At 40.4% G+C, this 19,121-nt stretch overlaps 1 protein-coding gene across 1 annotated transcript in view; it reads right to left on the bottom strand.

The window, feature by feature from the left end:
- The window catches only part of LOC306852349 (serine/threonine-protein phosphatase CPPED1-like), a gene marked incomplete at both ends in the record, with an annotated part of 57,665 nt that overhangs the window by 34,806 nt on the left and 3,738 nt on the right, over positions 1–19,121 (bottom strand). The window lies entirely within an intron of this gene.

Genomic DNA, 19,121 nt, shown 5'->3' with positions numbered 1-19,121 from the left:
ATGAACCCAAGGTGGGGCCAGCGAGGAGTGAATCATTTAGGCTGAGACCATTAGACTGAAAGGAGCAATCGAACACTACACGATGCTTGTTATTATGACACACCATGTGATGTGGAATAAACCAGCACTCACCATCTCCTTCTCTTTCTTCGGGATTGAGCTTTCTGATTGCTCCAGACTGAACCAATTTCTGGATTTCGGAGGAATAAGCATCAGCTTGCTGTAGGTCTCTGGCAAGTTTTTTCTCAGTACTCCGTAGGCGTGGCATGACTGCTTCCATGGTGGCGTGAAGATGGGGCATGTCACCCTTTCGTAACAATGGTGTCGCATACCGGCGTATTCCATCCACCTCTACACGAACTGTTTTGTCTTCCAGTAGTTCAACGGCCCTTTGGTCCTGCTTTGACCTTGTGCACTCCTTTTCATTCTGAAAGGGCAAGACATCCACTTGCCACAGCCTACTAACATTCTTGAACAGTTCCGTGGTGCTGGGGGTAAGGGATATGTGGAGACACTGTTTCGGTTGGAGTCGCTGCTCCAACAGGCTGGTAGGGCCCTGCAATGTCCAGCCTAATTTGGTTCTTATTGCAGCAGGACCACCAGGTGGACCAAGTCTTACCGGCTCAATTGGTGAGATCATGTGAGTTTGATCTGCCCCAACAAGGATGAGAGGTTTGGCCTTTTCAAAGCACTGTAATGGTAGTCCAGCCAAGTGCTTATACTGCTTCTGCAGCTTGGGAATTGGATACGAGTGGTCAATGAGATCAAGCTGTGGTGCAGTAAAGGCTCTAGTTATGAGATATCGCTTCTTCGGATTGTAATATGGAGAAATGTGGAATGAGACTGAAGCCCCCTCAAGGGTTTGCACATCATGACGGATTGTTCTCAGAGCTAAGCTTTCTTCAGTACCTCTCAAGCCAAGTTTCTGTGCCGCTTCTGGCAGAAGCATTGTCCGCTCAGAACCGTCATCCAGGATTGCAAATGTGTCTAATGTGCAATTGCCATGATGTAGGAGTACCCTGACAACCTTGAGCAAAACCTTATTACTGCTGACTGGTTTGTTCAGGTACAGTGTCTGTGTCGCTGAGCTGACTAGGCAAGCCTCTGTTTTGGGTGCCTCTGTGATAGGCCTCTCATTTACCTCATGGAGGATTCGTAGATGTTTCCTCTGACAAAGTGGACATGGTTTCTTTAGACCACAATGGGCAGCCTGATGCGCGAGACCACAGCGCCAGCATCTCCTATTGGTTCGTATCCACTCTGAGAGCTGATCTTTGGTGAGGGTTGGAATTTTGGGGCACTGACTAAAAGCATGTTCAGAGTTCTGACAGTAAGAGCAATATACCATGGGCCTACTCTTAGCTTTCTCATCAACCTTGGCAGGAGAATATGTAGTGGTTCTCACCTCAGCACTATTCCCCGACCCAGTCAGTACCGTGGCCGTGGTTCGGCGTGATTGTAGAGCTGCTCTGGGATCTCGTGTAGCTCGGCTTTCTCCCTTGGCTGTTTGATCATCATAACTTTGGCACCAAGACTCATATTTCAACCATTCTGCTAGATTTACCAATGAGTATGTCACACCAGGCCGATGTAACATGTGGCGGCGGAAATCGGCCCTTCTTTCAGGTGGCAGCTTACTGAGGAGGCGTGCAACATGTGACCCACAATGCAACTCAATGCTCCCTGCCTGGCCCAAAGTCTTAAGCAGACCGACTAGAGACTGCACTTGAAGGGAGAATTTCTCAAAGGCTGAGGGGTCATTGCGGCTTATATCAGGTGAATCAAGAATAGTGGCAATCCGTCTTAATGCTACCTGGTGGGGCTGACCGAATCGCTCATTGAGGGCAAACATGGTGTCTCGATAAGGTGTAGGGGAGTGCAAGAAAGAGTCTGCTATTAGACAAGCATCCTCTAATTTCAGGTGGTCAACCAGGACTTGATATTTGAACATCTCAGTACTGTCAGGTGGCAGGAGATTGTCCAAGGCTATTTTTAATCGAGCAAACTCACTTGGATCTTTGTTGCGGAAATAAGGAATGGTGGGGCATGGACCTTTGTAATATTTCTCTGTCAGATCCACAGATGCCATGGGAGGTGACGCATTATAGGATGGCATCCTGTGTGGTTCAGGATAAAGACGTGTGGATGCATCCCATGGTCGCTCATATGCGTACGGAGGACCTGTCTGTTGGGCAGGATACTGGCCATACCAAAATTGGTCATCATATGAATTTAGATGGCTAAAATCCCTAATCTTCTCCACAGAAGTATGTCTAGGGTTAACTGTCGGTGTGGCCCTCGTAGTGCTATAATGCCTTTGCTTGTCGCACTGATTCATATTTTCTGGCTCGTCATATGCAATAGGTGGAGGAGGATCTGGCCAGTCTTCATCACCCGGATCTGGCGCATGGTGAAATTTAACTGATGGATGATCAGAGCGAGTGTTGGATGTAGATAAAGGCCTTTGCAGACTACAGGCTCTGTCCAAAAGCTGAATCAGCTCATCTTTGGCTGTCTCAATCCGTTTAAGGTCAGCTTGGATGGCCTGCTGTGTTTCACGAAGCTTTAAATTCTCATCTGAGATCCTTTGCAACTTTAGAGAGCCAGCATCTGATCTATCGCTCAGGTATCCATCACCTTCATCAACGAGGGGAACGAACTCTGCATTGGATTCAGACTGTAGTTCTCGGTTTTGATAATGCGGTGATAACTGCTGGGCAGGGCTGGAGGTGTGCTGCTGTAGAAGACTTGGACGGTTACTTTGCTTATCCCTGACAGTCAGCCTCGAAGGGGAAGAAAAGGTGGGTAAACTGTCTGCTCTCTTAGGCTTTGCAGCAGATGCTCCAACCTGTGATGAAGAGTAATCGTCGTCAGATGACGCCACTGTTTGTTCTCTTGTACTAACTGGTGACGCTGATTTACGGAAGCTCTGCAAGTCCACCTCATAGTCTTGTAAATAGGCTGGACGGCGCTTTGGGCGAACCGAAGGGTTTACTGGTTCAGAACTGGCTGACATCTTAATCCAGAGGAGTGATCATCCGGCTCGAAGGACCATTTGTAGGAATTAGAATGTTGAGTCTATCTTTAAAGGACTGTGGAAGGGATCACTCGCCCTGGTGGGCTGGTCAGAACCCAGGAACTCAGTCAACAACAGTTCTTTTCCTTTATGACTTTACTGTGCACTGGAGCATGTAATAGGTGTGGTCTGTACAGAGATAACAAACACAAAGTAAATAATACAGACTTTAAATCCAATAATTTCCCAATTCAATAACAAATGACATTACTGTCAATATTACTGGAATTAAATGAAATACTACAACTCAACGAATTGGCATATTAGCATCTGAATAGGCCATATAACCGCATAATCTTCATTAACACTTATACTTGCGATTCCCAATAGACATATGAACTAAAACAATAATCTCTCAATGTAGAACATAAGAACAGTAGAAATAGAGTGATTATAGAATCTCACGGCAGATATACATAACGTTCATTTAAACAGGCGCTGGTTATGCGCACTCAATCAAAGGAAAATAATTACCATAACCGCGATTGCCGGCAAGATTACAACTTAATCTCAATATTAAGCATAATTCAACAAGAACAACTCACTTTACAGGATGCACGCACACATATTACACCTGGATTTGGAGCGGCTCGCATCTCTTCTCTCAAACTTTGCTGCGCAATCTTAAAATGGCGACAGGTCTTAAAAGGGCAACAAGTCTTAAAGGGGCCACACACACAAGCCGTTTGTACAAACAGCATTGATAATAAATCAACATATTGGAATGATTTCTGAAGGATTATATGACACTGAAGACTGGCGTAAAGGCTAATAAAAAATTAAGATTTGCATCACTGAAATAAATTACATAAAAATATTTTGAACGGCAGTGTATATATATATATATATATATATATATATATATATATGTATGTGTGTGTGTGTGAATTGTATCTATATATCTAAATAAAAATAGACTATATTCAGTATATGATCCAAAGTAACTAGTAACTAACTACTTGAGTAGTTTTTTTATCCAATACTTTTTTACTCTTACTCAAGTAACTATTCAGACTATTACTTTTACTTGAGTAAATATTTCTACAAGTACTTTTACTTTTACTTGAGTACAGTTTTTGGCTACTCTACCCACCTCTGGCTGCACCGCACCAGACCTGCACAAGGTGTGATGGACTGAATGAATCACAGGGGTTATACTGCCCAGCCTGCAGGATAGCCACACCAGGCAGAGCAAGACTAAGGCCAAAAAAAATCATTTCGGATCCCTGCCATCTAAACAACAGCTTCTTCTCACTGCTGCAGTCAGAAAAGCCTAGTAAAGCCTTGGGGTCAATACTGAGAGGTTCTGGAGGAGCTCCTACACCCAAGCTATCCAAACACTTAATGGGGACTCTGCCAGGGGCCCGCAACACTAAAAACACAGCAGAAACCTTTATAATGCACACAGGGGCGGACTGGCCATCTAGCAGACGTACTTTTTGGGCTGGGCTGATACATCTTCTCATACCATATTTGTCTGATCAGCCCATAAAACTCTTAGCAGCCTATAGTTTTTCTGCATAAATAGTTGACGGCACTGTGGTCTTTGCGGCTGTTTAATGTATTTGTCAAAAAAAGTCCGTTTAGGATTTTATTCCCCCAGACAAACCGGCCCGTGAGACATTTAATCAGCAGCCCATTGGTTATTTTCTTAATTGACATTGGGCTGACCCAATCACATCTTTAAACAACTCCCATTTTTGGCTCTCTCTCTCTCTCACACACACACACACACAGTGGTGTATTGTAACAAAGTAATAATACAGTACTTCGTTACAGTACTCAAGTATTTTTTGGGAGTATCTGTAGCCTACTTGAGTTTTTATATTTCAGCCAACTTTTACTTTTACTGCACTACATTTCCTAATTAAAACGTATACTTTTACTCCGATACATGCAAACAAGTGCGCGCACAATCGGGGATGATTCATTTTCCACTCAAAGTCGAGTCTGGGGTGTGTGATATACAGTATATCCAGTGTTGGGGAGTAGTTAACTACAAGTAGCGACGCTACTAACTTAACTACATTTTTCAGTAGCTTGGCAGTAGCTCAGTTGCTTTTTAAACAGTGTAGCTTTTCCAGTAGCCAACTACTTTTTGCAGCAAGTAGCGGTGTAGCGCGAGCAAAAGCTACATTGCGTTTTGTCGAGCCTGCGCGAATCAGCGCGATGCAAGGATATTCTTCTTGTTAGATTACAAACTCATTTTTTGCCATTACCGCCACCTGTTGTTTAATCACGCATCTTGCGGCTAACAGTTCACTGACGTACAGAAGTGGGTTGACACACCCATATTATCCATGATGGAGCAAGACGTGGCGGCAGATTTGGAGGATGGAAACAACTAACGTTAATTACCCATGGCCTTATTTGTCCAAGTTCATGTCTCTCAAAGAAACGACAAGTAAAGGTTACACTTTTTGTAACAGTCTGAGATATTTGAGTGTTGTGTGTAATAAAACAATACTCTTTGAAATCATAATTGTATTGCATTGTTTTAAACACTAAATATTTTACTTAAACCATTCCTCAGACACTTATTCGGTTATTTATAATATACGTTGTTCAAAAAAATCAAAAGTAGTTTCAATGTAGCTAGCTACTTTTTGATAGTAACTTGTAGTGTAGCTAACTACTTTTCCAAAAGGGTAGCTTGACTGTAGTTTAACTACTTTAACTTACGAGTAGCTTGTAGCTTGTCAAACTACAGTTTCGGAGTAGCTTCCCCAACACTGAGTATATCTTCTGCAATAATAGGGTAAGTGTTGTTGTAATGCATTTCATACAAGTCCAGTAAGCAATAAGTGACTTACATTTTAGACGTATTGCTTGTTTTTGCTAAATTTTGCCAAAGAAAATAGTTCCAAACAAAGATCACAGCACTCTTTTGCGTCTCTGAGCAATGGACGGTGTACTTATTGAATGAATCCGCTTTTTGAACGAATCGGTTGAATAAATGATTTCAATGACTCACTCATTAATGGTCACTTGCTGTCACCAAAGTCTTTGCTGTCACCTACTAGCGGTTTTAATTTCACATGTTTAGCTTCATGTTTTAAATTACTTCAAATACCAGTATTCTACGTTTTATGATAAAAACACAACATTAGGCCTATTTATGCATCTGTAACTGCAGTTTAAATGCATCCATGTCCCCTGTGAGATACATTAAACTGTGTAAATAAATACATCTTAATGCTATTTCAGATGCAGATTCCAGAAATGTTTTCTTATGTTGGAATGAAAGACACTAAGTACCGGATGAAGTACTTCTTATTCTTACCCAAAAATACAAAATGGAAGAAAGAGTTCAAACTGAACACAATCTTGCTACTAAAGCTTTATGAATATTTTTTTATATATATATATTTATTTGCTTCTTTTCCATTTTGCATTTACTTGTACTTTTACTTTCAATACTTAAGTACGTTTAAGATTTTTAAAAATACTTTTCGTACTTAAGTACAATAAATATCATATACTTTAAGACTTTTACTCAAGTGATATTCTAAAGGAAGACTTCAACTTCTACCAAAGTCATTTTTTGATAAGATACCTGTGCTTTTACTTGAGTATGGCTTTTGGGTACTTTATACACCACTGCACACACACACACACACACACACGCACACGTACACACACACACACACACACACACAGGATTCCTTCTTATGCTTTTAAAGGTTCATCCAAGGAGTTTACAGATTTGACTAAGTAAGTTTATTTAATGCTGTACTATGGGAAACAGTGATCATCTGATCAACAATTTATCATGTCTCTTCCCTTTCTCCCTCAAACACACAGACACATACACAGGATGTCATAACTATATAGGCCTATAGTTTTAGGATTCATCAGTGTGGATTATAGTTTTATTATATTAATAAATTACACTTTTTTTTTGAAGTTTTTAATGTGTCAACTTTCACTGTTTCCTACCTATTATTCTATGGCTTTAGTGCTTTTATGGAATAGGAGCTGGTATACATATTCAAGGGCATGCAAAGATGGGTAGTATTTTGATCGTATGCAGTGGGCCGGTGTGGGCCAAAATGCCAGGGCCGATTTATTTTGTCCCAGTCCAGCCCTAAATGCACATATAATCTTTATCACACATACATATTGCTATAATGATCACTCAGATGTAGAATATCGACACTTATTTAGCTATAAAGAATCATTTTAATAATCAATAATAATATTATAATAATCATATTAATAATAGAAACATCAATATAATTATTTTTTACATTTTTTAAATGTTAAAACTATTTAATTAAATATTATTTGAATAACTGCAATATTGTAGCATCCAAGCATTTCACATTTAACATTGTGACTTAATATCTCATTGTATGACTTATAACTTGTGATTTTATGTGTCTTAATTCCATCTTAAAATGTGAGTTAAAATTTTTTGTTTTTATTGGTAACCCTTTACTTTTTTGTTTGTCTTCTCTGAAGCAAAAACTGGCTTGCATACAGTATACATTTCATTAAATAAAAATCTTCATAAAATCTACAGTATAAGTCAGTACATGTAGCTGATTTAACAATAAATAATTATAACAATTAGGAGATGTTAATGTGAAAGGTAAGGTTCTAATTTAAAAAAAAAAAAAACAATAATATGAAAGTCACCCATTTCCAAAGAATAATAATAGTTACTGTGTTTCTTGGAACTGTGACTTTCCTATATGTGACCCTGGACCACAAAACCAGTGATAAGGGTAAATTCCTAATTGGGATTCATACATCATCTGAAAGCTGTTTAAATACGTTTCCATTGATGTATGATTTGTTATTTCTTTATTTCTTTATTTTTTTTCTCATGAAAAGTTTCAAGATGGCGCCAGGTTGTGTGTTGGCTTGCCGTCGCCCCACATTTAGGATGTCTGTTTTTTGTTTATTTGTTTTTCTTTTATGTTTTATCAATCATTTGGATTGCTCAAAGTTGATCTATGATCGCCTTTCGTTGCTAAGTCTTCGATCTACGGCTTTGTGTATGGATATGTTTGTCTACGGATATGTGCAGCCGTGATTTGAACTTGAAATTGTTCACTGAACAGCAATGCATGTTCCGGCCGCCGATGAAAACCTGTCAGGTAACTGGATGCGCGTGCTGGAAGAGGAGACGCCGCAGGAGACGAGGCATACGGGCTGGAGTCTTGGTGAAACTTAAGAAATTGAGGATCCTGGATAGTGGAGTTAGACCAACAGCGGAGTCGCGGCCTTCATATTTGATACATGTTCTGCCTGCCACATTAGCATCTTTGCGCTGGACTACACGGAGAGAGACGAGACGCGGAGGCGTGGTGCATTCAAATTTGCGCTCCGTGAGACGAGCTGGGGCAATGAAACTAAGTGCTGTTTCTTCCTCTAATCGGCCCGTTGAGGCGACCACAGTGCTTATGGCTTTGATAAACGCACGCTCAGTTGTCAACAAAACATTCATCCTCAATGACTATTATGTAACGTATGGGCTGGACTTTCTTTTTATCACTGAAACTTGGTTAAATGACGCTGATACAAGTCCTCTTGTTGAGCTTTTACCAAGGGGATGTAGCTATTTAAGTACTTCGAGAAGTAATCGTCGAGGTGGAGGCTTGGCTGTTATTTTTAATAACACGATGAAGTGCAAGTTACTGCCTGTTGAAAGTTCCAAGATCTTTGAAGTTCAATTAGTGAAAATTGACTTGCCCTCGCCAGTGATTTGTGCCTTGATATATAATAAGAATTTTCTTGATGAATTTTGTGAGTTTTTATCTGTGGTTGTTCCATCTGCTGACAGGATTTTGATTATGGGTGATTTTAATATTCATGTTTGTTGTCCTGGTAAACACATGAGCAAGGAATTCTTGAATTTAGTTGATTCTTTTAACTTATCTCAATGTGTCTTCGGACCAACACACGATTATGGCCACACACTTGACTTGGTCTTTTCATTGGGGATAACGATAGATAATATCTGTGTTGATGAGGTGGCCATTTCGGATCATATGCCTATTAGGTTTAATTTTATCTCTACAACAAATGACTGTCATCAGCCTCCATCATTCTTGTCCAGGGTTATCACTACTTCTACACCTAGTGCGTTCTCAATTGCTTTTACTGAATTAGCCTTTCATAGTGAGCCTACCATATTGTCAGTTGTGGGACCTGATGAATTGGTGGACTCTTTTAATCATGTTTGCTCTGAGATCTTGGATAATGTTGCGCCTTTTAAAATTATATGTCAAAAACTGCTGGGAACGTTTGGCTGAGTCTCCTGTCAGAGAGATCTTCAACTCCCACCTCCGGCGGAGCTTCGACCGGATCCCGAGGGAGGCTGGAGATATTGAGTCCGAGTGGACCATGTTCTCCACCTCCATTGTCGAAGCGGCCACTCGGAGCTGTGGCTGTAAGGTCTCCGGTGCCTGTCGAGGCGGCAATCCCCGAACCAGGTGGTGGACACCGGAAGTAAGGGATGCCGTCAAGCTGAAGAAGGAGTCCTATCGGGCCTGGCTGGCTTGTGGGACTCCTGAGGCAGCTGACGGGTACCGACAGGCCAAGCGAACTGCAGCCCGGGTGGTTGTGGAGGCAAAAACTCGGGCCTGGGAGGAGTTCGGTGAGGCCTTGGAGAAGGACTATCGGCTGGCCTCGAAGAGATTCTGGCAAACCGTTCGGCGCCTCAGGAGAGGGAAGCAGTGCCCTACCAACGCTGTTTACAGTAGAGGTGGGGAGCTGCTGACCTCGACTGGGGATATCGTTGGACGGTGGAAGGAAAACTTCGAGGATCTCCTCAATCCCGACGTCACGTCTTTCATTGAGGAAGCAGAGGCTGAGGGCTCAGAGGTGGACTCGTCCATCACCCAAGCTGAAGTCACCGAGGTAGTCAAGAAACTCCTCGGTGGCAGGGCACCGGGGATGGATGAGATCCGCCCTGAGTACCTCAAGTCTCTGGATGTTGTGGGGCTGTCTTGGCTGACACGCCTCTGCAGCATCGCGTGGCGGTTGGGGACAGTGCCTCTGGGGTGGCAGACCAGGGTGGTGGTCCCTCTTTTTAAGAAGGGGGACCGGAGGGTGTGTTCCAACTACAGGGGGATCACACTTCTCAGCCTCCCTGGGAAAGTCTATGCCGGGGTACTGGAGAGGAGAATACGGCCGATAGTAGAACCTCGGATTCAGGAGGAACAGTGTGGTTTTCGTCCGGGCCGTGGAACACTGGACCAGCTCTATACCCTCTACAGGGTGCTGGAGGGTTCATGGGAGTTTGCCCAACCAGTCCACATGTGTTTTGTGTATTTGGAGAAGGCATTCGACTGTGTCCCTCGTGGCGGCCTGTGGAGGGTGCTCCGGGAGTATGGGGTCCGGGGTCCTTTACTAAGGGCTGTCCGGTCCCTGTATGACCGAAGCAGGAGCTTGGTTCGCATTGCCGGCAGTAAGTCAGACTTGTTCCCGGTGCGTGTTGGACTCCGGCAGGGCTGCCCTTTGTCGCCGGTTCTGTTCATGAGTTTTATGGACAGAATTTCTAGGCGCAGCCAGGGGCCGGAGGGTGTCAGGTTTGGTGACCACACGATTTCGTCTCTGCTTTTTGCAGATGACATTGTCGTGTTGGCTTCATCAAGCCAGGACCTTCAGCAGGCACTGGGACGGTTTGCAGCCGAGTGTGAAGCGGCTGGGATGGGAATCAGCACCTCCAAATCCGAGGCCATGATCCTCAGTCGGAAAAGCGTGGTTTGCCCACTTCAGGTTGGTGGAGAGTTCCTGCCTCAAGTGGAGGAGTTTAAGTATCTTGGGGTTTTGTTCACGAGTGAGGGAAGGATGGAACGGGAGATTGACAGACGGATCGGTGCATCTTCTGCAGTAATGCGGTCGATGTACCGGTCTGTCGTGCAGAGCGTAGGTGGCTGAAAGATAGCAGATATCTTATGATATTCTTAGAGAATCTCTATCTAATTATCAAAATGCTGTTAGAGCCGCCAGATCTTCTTATTTCTCGCGAATTATTTCACATAATGCAAATAATCCGAAGGTACTATTTTCAACTATAGATAAAGTACTAAGTCCGTCTATCAATTATTTTCCTTCCCCATCCAAGGATTTGTGTGATAGCTTTTTAAAATATTTTATTGATAAGGTTGTTCTTATTCGGTCGAATATTGTGCCTGTAGGCAATGTTGTAGCCGATTTAATTAATCCTTTTCGTTGTTTAAGTAAATTTGAATCTATTACATTAGCTCAGTTGGAAAAGATAATAATGCATTTAAAGCCGACTACCTCATTTTATGACACTCTCCCGTCGCGATTGTTTAAAGAGGTTGTAGACACTATTGGTCCTAGTATACTAGTGATTATCAATAGTAGTTTATATCATGGAATTGTACCATCAGGGTTTAAGCATGCCGTTATTGAGCCGGTTCTGAAAAAACATAATTTGGATTCACATGAGTTAAAAAATTTTAGACCTATCTCGAAGTTGCCTTTTATGAACAAGATTTTAGAGAAAGTTGTCCATAATCAACTTATAGATTTCTTGATTGTAAATAACATAATGGACATTTTTCAGTCTGGATTTAGGACTAAACATAGCACAGAATCAGCATTATTGAAGGTTACTAATGATATTTTGTTAAGTATTGACTCCGGGAAAAGTGTTGCCTTGATGTTAGATTTAAGTGCAGCCTTTGATACTTTAGATCATGCAATTTTAATAGACCGCCTTAGAGATTATGTAGGGATCAATGGTGTAGCCCTCAAGTGGCTTTCCTCTTATTTGCATGACAGGACATGCTCTGTTAAAATTGGAAATTATGTCTCTGCATCCGCTGCTATTTCTTGGGGGGTTCCTCAGGGATCAATCCTTGGTCCGACCCTGTTCTCATTATATATGTTACCCCTGGGGTCTATTTTTAAGCAGCATAATATTAATTATCACTTGTATGCTGATGATCTACAATTGTACCTTCCTTTGGAGTGTGATGGCTGTGTATCTTTTACAAATTTTTATAAGTGCTTGACTGAGGTAAAGGGATGGCTAGCAAATAATTTTTTACAATTAAATGAGGATAAGACTGAGTTTATTATGTTTAGGAACAAGGAGCTTGGGAATGCTCTGGCTGGAAATAATAGACTACTGTCTGACAATATGCAAAGTTATGTGAAGAACCTTATTTATATAAGGTTTATTATTTATATTAAGTATTTTTCGATTCTGAATTACGCTTTGATCGTCAAGTTAACAGCGTTGTGAAATCATCTTTTTTCCAGCTAAGAAAACTGTCTAAATTGAAATCAATCCTTTCATACAAGAACTTAGAGATTGTTGTGCATGCCTTTGTTTCAACCCGGCTGGACTATTGTAATGCTCTTTATCTGGGCATAAGTGAATCACTGGTTACTCGTCTTCAGCGTGTCCAGAATGCTGCAGCGAGATTTTTAACAAATACCAGAAAATGGGATCACATAACACCTTTATTGATATCCCTTCACTGGTTACCAGTTAGATACAGAATACAATACAAGGTGTGGATGTTTGTTTTTAAAGCACTACATGGTCAGGCTCCTGAGTACATAAAAGACATGTTAATTCCCTATCAGTCTCAACGTCATCTTCGCTCCTCTCAGAACATGCTCCTAACTGTCCCACGGTCTCGTTTGAGGCGTAGTGGAGATCGCGCTTTTTCTGTTGCGGCTCCTTTACTTTGGAATGTGTTGCCACTATCCTTAAAAACCTCATCAAGTTTGGATATTTTTAAAAAGGAATTGAAGACTTATTTATTTAATCAAGCCTTTGGCATTTGATTAGGTCTGAGAACTGTGAGTGATTTGTTGTTTGATTCTTTTGTGTTTTGTTTTAATGTAACAATGTCTGTATGTATTTTAGAGTTATTGATTAGCCTACTTATGGACAGCACTTTGGTCCATTCTAATGGCTTTGAAAGTGCTTTATAAATAAAAGTTGAGTTGAGTTGAGTTATGATAGGGCAATATTTGGCTGAGATACAACTATTTGAAAATCTGGAATCTGAGGGTGCAAAAAAATCTAAATATTGAGAAAATCACCTTTAAAGTTGTCCAAATGAATTTCTTAGCAATGCATATTACTGATCAAAAATGAAGTTGATATATTTACAGTAGGAAATTTAAAAAATATTTTCATGGAACATGATCTTTACTTAATAGCCTAATGATTTTTGGCATAAAAGAAAAATCATTCATTTTGATCCATACAGTGTATTTTTGGCTATTGCTACAAATATACCCCCAGCAACTTAAGACTGGTTTTGTGGTCCAGGGTCACATATATCCCACAATGTGTCATGTTTCTTACAAATTGCAATTTTAGACTTGTAACTGCATCTTAAAAAATGTGTATTTATTTTTTCTTTTTTAATCTCACTATAACATCACCTTATTTTATTTACACTGAAGTGAAAAATGGCAATAAACTTTAAATGGAAATTCTATATTAAAATGTTTGTACACATTTCATCATGTATCTGTCACGGTGCACACAGCAGGGAGGAACAAGGAACACGTCGTAACTCAAATAACATACTTTACTGAAGACAGGACAGGACAGGACAGGACAGGACAGGACAGGACAGGACAGGACAGGACAGGACAGGACAGGACAGGACAGGACAGGACAGGACAGGACAGGGAAAGGCAAGCACAGCCATCAAACACCAGGGAGAACGGAGTAGACCAGACGAAATAACACTGCACAGACAGGACTTAAATACTAGGCTAATTAACTCAAACACACCTGGAAAGGAATAAACTACTAATGACATAACGAGGACAGGAAACAAACCAAATATGGGCATAGAAACACAGGGCACACATGGAAACACAAGACACACACAACAGAGGACTGAGAGTATCTGACTTGACATTTAACAAAACCATTTCTAGACAAAACAAATACTAAGAAAAGTGGACTTTTGAATCAAAAATGAAAAAATTCATTCTTTGAGACAACAATGAAAATTGCTATAGAAGCTTTGTCAAAACGTGTTTGCAGCCTTGTCTAGATATAATCACCCAACACTGTCAGATCAGAGTTACACCCCTGCTTTTCTTTTATTTATCTGCTGGTGTGTTGTTATTTTTCTGTGATTTTTATTGTGATTGAAGATCAAAGATGAGCAAAAGGCAAATAAAACTCTGAGGGAGCTGTTCTCTTTCACTGACTTCTGCTATTAAACCCTAATGCTTAATGAAGAAGTGGTGAGGAGGAAGTGGCGTAAGTCTGGTGAAGCCTGTGCGGCGGAGAGAGGGAAAACACACTGCATGACGGACATGGTGTGTAATGCATATGGCATTCTCTGCCTGCTCTTCTGGCCTGACACTAATGGGTGCTGATGCCAGGCTGTTTTAAAGGTCTCCAAACCTCATAAAGTTCCATAGCTGTGCTTTTACAGGCAGCTTATCATAACCGGACCTGTAAAATACATCCAGCAAGGAAGCCACAAACCTGGGCTCATATTAAATCATTCAAATATGACACTTAAGAGTTCCCTCGGATCCTAAAAGGGGATAATCTGATAAGTCAGCCATTGAAAAAACACTTACTGTCAACATTAGGGTGATTTAAATTCACTTGGTGAGAAACATTTATGACAGCTTTAAATGTACTGTCACTTTGATTCTAGCACTCATGTGCAAGACATTCAAGCACAAGTGTTACGGGGCTGACGAGACGTGAGAATCCATATGCAAAGCTTTATTATAAAACATGGTCAGTAAACAGGCAGGGTCAGACACTGGCAAACAGGTATGGTGGAAGCAAGACAAAGCAATCCGTGGAGCAGGCGTGGGTCGACGATCGGCGAACAGTATCCAAAGGGGCAAGGCAGAGAGATAATCCAGAGGCGAGAGCAATAATCCAAACGGGGAGCGAACAGAGTCCAAACGGCAGAGGCGAAGGGTAAATCCAGGAAACACGGGCAGGGTCAGACACGGCAGGAAAACAAGGCAAGACAAAGGCTAAGACAATGGCTCTGTAAAGTGCTATCGCTAGGTGAGTGATAAATGCAAACAATACTCGACCGTGAGCAAAAGCAAGTCCCAGGCTTAAATAGAGAGTGAGTGATTGTGAAATGAGCATCAGGTGTGTGTGATGTGTGAATGGTGACAGCTGTGATCTGTGCAATGCATTGTGGGAAATGGAGTCCAGTGTGTTGTGAGTGAAAGTCAGTGTGGTGAACGGGTGACCTCTGGTGGTGGTTAACCGGGAGAGCATGGACCAGATTCGTGACAACAAGAAACATTCTTGACTCAGAGACCCGACACTTGAAACCTAATGTACAAACACTCGTCACATTCACAGGTGACTTCCAGTCAACACATTCATATGTGCAGAATAACTGCTGTCAGGCCTTCAGAGGTTATTTTTTTTATTTCCCTGTGTGCTTTGAGCTGAGGCAATTAGATAAGTGCCGAGGTTGCAGGTAGTCGGCTCATGCAGATGGTCCACAGCTCCTCAAGCTCCAATTCATAACAACCACCTCAAAGATTACAGATGACAGAAGAATAAAGAGACTCTCAAAGCAAACCTTGCCTCTTCAATCATAAACATAAAATAAATGAACCTTAAGATGTGCTTTTCCTCTTATGAATTCTATCCTTTTTGTTCTACAACTGAACCTGTATCTTATTTATAGCCTGCATCTAATCTTTTATATTGATCTAGTATCTACCTATTCAAAAATGTTAGTAGTCAACAGCAATACCAGTTAAATTGCACAATGTCTATTTTGAATAATTAATATGCAACTCAACACACTTCATATTATATTAATCATAATATTAATAATATCATGATAATCATATTAATAATAGAAACATATATAAATAGTAATAGAAAATATAGTATTTTGTTATTCAAATGTTAAAACTATTAAATTAAAGTGCCCCTATTATGGGTTATGAAAGGTTCATATTTTGGTTTTGCTGAGTCTCCAACAACAGGTTGACATGCGTGCAAGGTCAAAAAACACTTTCATTGTCTTATAATATGCATTTATTTTTACCTTATTTGCTCAACGACTCCCAAACGATTCGTTCAACTATTCATTTTTCCAAACACCTTCTTTGTGTGACGCTAATCTGCAGTGATTGGTCCGATTGGTCTCATTTTCATATTATCTTGCTTGCAATGCCTGATAAAGCAACGTTTGTGAGCTCAGTGCTGCTTTGTGTATAGCTTTACCGGGGAAAACGCTATTTTTACCGCTCCAAACGCGACACCTAGTGGAAAAGAATGAATTGGCATTTTCATTCAGACCAACGCGAAAAGACCAACAAGTTGGTGGGCAATATGCTAATGTTTCATGTTTACGCCAACGTGAAACAGCTTGGGATTCATTTTAAAAATGACTCGTTTCAATGATTAAGAGTCGACTCTTTTGTCTGACAGACAATAATACAAGGTGCACTTTCAGATTTAAAACTTGGCAGGGTGTTTTCATTCACTTAGAGTGTTACACGCTGCATGAAAGATAATTTTCAAAAATCCATAATAGGGGAACTTTAAATATTATTTTAATAAATGAAATGTATTGCAGCATCCAAGCCCTTCACAAGTAAACATTAAACATGTATCAAACAATTATAAGTTGAAATATAGCTACAAGCAGCAATGACGGGGCCAAGCACTACAGCGGCAAAATGAAGAGCTAAGCATAGTATGGAGTATCAGACGAACTGCAGAAATTAGTAATTGAAGCCATTTAGGATTATTTTAGTCAAAACGGCTGAAAAATCATAAATAAACCTCTAGTAATATGATTTATTGGCTTATCATGCTTGACCAACAGGTGGCACCATTATCAAATCGATGTGGTGTGTTCTGTGTGAGGTGACAATGGCACACACAAAGTTTGGTGTTAATATGCCAAAGCATTGCAGCGATACGGCCTCAAGTGTCATTTTGGCATCATGCCTCAAATTCGTTGTTGTGGTATGTGAAAACTGTTTTGTCTATCAACACAAAATCCATAACTTTTTGTCAGCAATTATAATTAATGTATTACTGCTCCTACTTCATTTTTAACAACAAACAGTGGTAAAATATCTATTTAGGAGTCTTGGACCTTTCCAGCGATATATAGTTTGTCATGATTAGATTAGGATTTAATTGTAATATATTGAAGTAAAGTTAGGCGTCCCGTATACGGGACGGTGACAGTTAAGAAAATCAAAATGGCGGCCAGGAAGTTTGGCTGACTATGGCAACATTGGTATCACTGTTCTCAGCATGACCCAAGGGATCTATGAATGCCAGTCTCATTACAATAGGCAAAATTCACAGAAAGCTATTAGCATTTATTTGAAATTTCATTGTAACTTTTAACCACAAGGTGGCACTGTCTCAAAACGTTTTGAGCACTTTCATGTCATGGTCTCAATGGTACATACAAAGTTTCGTAATGGTACACCAATGCATTCATAAAATATAGCATTTTATATCATAATACTCTATTGTAGTCAATGGCAATTTCATGTTTTGTTCAATTATAGCGCCACCAAGAGGCACAATCCCACTAAATTTTTTATGTGTCCTTAGAGTGTGCCCATACATATGTGTGTCAAATTTGGTGAAAATATCTCATTTTGTTTTGGAATTATAGACATCTGCTGTCTTGTAAAACAGAAAATCGTTGAGAAATACTTTCTTCGCTCACAAAATTGTTATACTCTTTCTGTTCCTTTTGTTCGATCTGAATTAGGTAAAAAGGCTTTTATGTACGCAGCTCCGACTGACTGGAATCTTCTGCAGTCGAAATTGAAATTACAGAATTTGCTGTCTTTGGATCATTTTAAAGCCGTCATTTGGCAAATGGAAATCGACTCAACGATATGTAACTGTTTTTAAGTGTCTCTAGCTTGTTTGTGTTGTAACATTCTGTGATGTAATTGATGTATTGCTGGCCATTTTGGCCAGGACACTCCTGCGAAAGAGATTTTTAATCTCAGAGAGTCTCTTCTGGTTAAATAAAGGTTAAATAAATAAAAAAAATAAATTTGTATATGAGTAGAAGACAAATGACTGACTGTTGACTTTGTTTGCATTTTTGTGCCACTTGCTATCAAAATTTTGGCAACTGGGCATAAGCATATAGCCGGGAAGATATGTTTCCGAATTTCCTTCGGTGGGTTCGTGTCGATTGGCGATTCAGGAGGCTAAAAAGGTGACTCCCGTGAAAATAAGTTGACCAAAGTTATAAGCATGTGAATATTTGATTTCGCCACTAGGTGGCACTAGGTTGATCAAACCACTGTGAAGTTATAAGCAAAAATAGCCATTTTTCGTATCTCCTGACTACTAGGTGGCACTGCGCTTGCGATATCGCCTCGCATCCATTTTTGCGTGCTTTTTGTAGAATTCATTCGCTCATTATTCGAAAACTGCTGAGAGTATCAACTTGAATTTCATAACTTTTTATGCCAGCATTGTCTGAAGATGATCTGAGCCAATTTTGGTGAAAATCGGACGAACCGTCTAGGACGAGTTCGAAAAAGTAGGTTTTCCGAACAATTGAAAATAGCGACAAAACTAAACCTTATGATTTTTTTAATTTTGGACTTCATTCGACTCGGCTTGAGCCAATGATTCAGAGGAAAAAATAATTGTTATTTTGTGGCTTAAGGTTCAAAAGTTATAACATAAACATGAGTGAAACTTTGGACAAGTGGTGGCGCTAGAGAGTTTGAGGTAGAGACTCCAAATTTGCTGTGGTTAGTATTGAGACTGTCTTCTATCAGTGTGCCAAATTTTACAACTTTGCCGCAATCGGTTATATGGGCTGCCATAGACTTCCACAGCGGAAGAAAAATTAAAAGAACGCTAACGGATACAATAGGTGCCTACGCACCGTCGCTGCTTGGCCCCTAATAATTACCTGAAATATAGAATCAATTTTTTTTTTTTCAAGATAGTGACTGACTATAAGCAAATAAATTAATAAATAAATAAATAAAAAGCAGTTAGTCTCGTCATTATTGTTAGATTAATATTCACAGATTAATCAATGCATTCATTTCATATTCTTTTTTT

The sequence above is a fragment of the Barbus barbus genome (genome assembly GCF_936440315.1).
Source record: "Barbus barbus genome assembly, chromosome: 32".
In the NCBI taxonomy this organism is placed as follows: domain Eukaryota; kingdom Metazoa; phylum Chordata; class Actinopteri; order Cypriniformes; family Cyprinidae; genus Barbus; species Barbus barbus.
The sequence above is the reverse complement of the archived record's forward strand: the minus strand, read 5'-3'. Positions and strand labels throughout refer to the sequence as shown.